This window comes from Physeter macrocephalus, chromosome 15 (genome assembly GCF_002837175.3).
Source record: "Physeter macrocephalus isolate SW-GA chromosome 15, ASM283717v5, whole genome shotgun sequence".
In the NCBI taxonomy this organism is placed as follows: Eukaryota; Metazoa; Chordata; class Mammalia; order Artiodactyla; family Physeteridae; genus Physeter; species Physeter macrocephalus.
In genome coordinates, this window is record NC_041228.1 from 20,646,183 (window position 1) to 20,648,544 (window position 2,362).

Sequence of the window (2,362 nt, forward strand, 5' to 3'; positions counted from 1 at the left end):
GCCACGACTACTGAAGCCCGCGCGCCTAGAGCCTGTGCTCTGCAACAAGAGAAGCCGCTGCAATGAGAAGCCCGCTCACCGAAAGGAAGCATAGCCCCTGCTCGCCGCAACTAGAGAAAGCCTGCACGCAACAACGAAGACCCAACACAGCCAAAAATTAAAAAAAATTTTTTTAAATAAATAAAATTAAAAGATTAAAAAATAATCAGTGGCTCAATTTGATGTCTATATCAAAGCACATTTAAAATATTACAAAGAAAACATTTAAACCTAGTTTTATACCTGTGTAATTCTAATTTCTAAAATACTTTATCACATCAGCTGATTAGTTAAGAAGGTTCTTTTTGTGATGTTAATTAAGTCAGCATTCATTTGCAGCAACATGGATGGGCCTAGAGATTATCATACTAAGTGAAGTAAGTCAGACAAAGACAAATATCATATGATATCACTTATACGTGGAATCTAAAATATGATACAACTGAATTTATTTACAAAACGGAAATAGACTCAGAAATAGAAAACAGACTTATGGTTACCAAAAGGGAAAGGGGGTGGGGGAGGGATAAATTACGAGTTGGGAGTAGCAGATACAAACTCCTTTGTATAAAATAGATGAACAAGGTCCTACTGCATAGCACAGGGAACTATATTCAATATCTTGTAATAACCTATAATGGAAAAGACTATGAAAAACTGTACACCTGAAATTAACACAATGTTGTAAATCAACTGTACTTCAATAAAAAATTGTCAGCATATTTAGGTATCATTCAAGACACGAACATGATTGTGTGTTGCTTAGCAATTCATAATTATTAGAGGTTTTTAGAGACATAGCAATATCAGATGCTCTTGAATAAAATATTTTAATGAAAATTAAAAATTTTCACCTTATAAAATTCCCCAAGTTATTATTATTATTGATATAGCAATGGTACATCAAGTGTAAAAGAATCTTAATAAACTTACAGTATTGGTTGAAAATATATATGATTTCACCTAGCTGGTACAATTATATTAATATCTGACAAAATACATTTTAAGAAAAAAGTATTACTGGAGATAAAGATGACCATTAAACAATGATAAATTATTCAATTTACCAGGATGTAATAATTCTAAACTTGTACACACCCAACAGCCTCATATATATGCAAAAAAATCAATAGGACTACAAGAAGAAAGTGGCAATTTCACAAAGTCTGAAATTTTAATATTTTCTCTCAGTTGTCAGAACAAGCAGATAAAAAAAAAATAAACAATGATAAATTATTCAATTTACCAGGATGTAATAATTCTAAACTTGTACACACCCAACAGCCTCATATATATGCAAAAAAATCAATAGGACTACAAGAAGAAAGTGGCAATTTCACAGTCTGAAATTTTAATATTTTCTCTCAGTTGTCAGAACAAGCAGATAAAAAAAAATCAGTAAGGGTGTTGAAGACTGAATGAAACCTGGTAGAACAGGTATAGAACACTGTATCCAACAACTGCAGAATATGTATTATTTCCAATTAAACATAAAAGATTGATGAAATTTTCCATGGCTAAGCCACAAAATTAGTTTCAACAGATTTCCAAGGATGGGCATCTGTGGCAAAGATTAGCTAGATGTTCGCTAAGTATGCTTCCTCTTCCTGGGTCCACAGCTAAACTACGTTTTACAATCTCCTTGTACCTCGATGGGAATATGGAATTAGTTCTGGTCAAAGAAAAGTAGGTGAAAGTGATTATGCTGTTTTCAGCCCTGACCCCTGAACATATCCTATATGACCTCTACACACTCTCTCTTTATTCATCAGCCAGCTCAGTGTAGCAAGGTGTCCAGTGAGGCCCTGGGTGGCAAAGCTACTAGATGTTGCCTGGATCCCTGAGTTGTTACTTGGAGAAGAGCCACTCAGGAGAGTCCACTGACCAGTAGCTTGATGTGAGAAACTTTGTGTGTGTGTGTCAAGCCATTGAGATTTTAAAGCTTCTCATCCTATCAAGTAGCTGACTAAAATAGTATTGTGCAAACTGCATTCTCTGACAAAATTGCAATGAGGTTAAAAATTTAGCATAAGTAGTAATAATGAGAAAAAAGCTATAAGCTCGGAAGTTTAAAAATACATTTTTAAAACAACACAGGTAACAAGAATAAATAATGATGAAAATTAGAATGTACTCAAAACTGCATAATAATTAAAATACTAATTATCAAGATGTGTACTAGAAGCTTAAAACAGTATTTACAGGAAAAAAATATCGCCTTAAATATTAACATTAAAAACAATGAGGGAGGGCTTCCCTGGTGGCGCAGTGGTTGAGAGTCCGCCTGCCGATGCAGGGGACACGGGTTCGTGCCCTGGTCCGG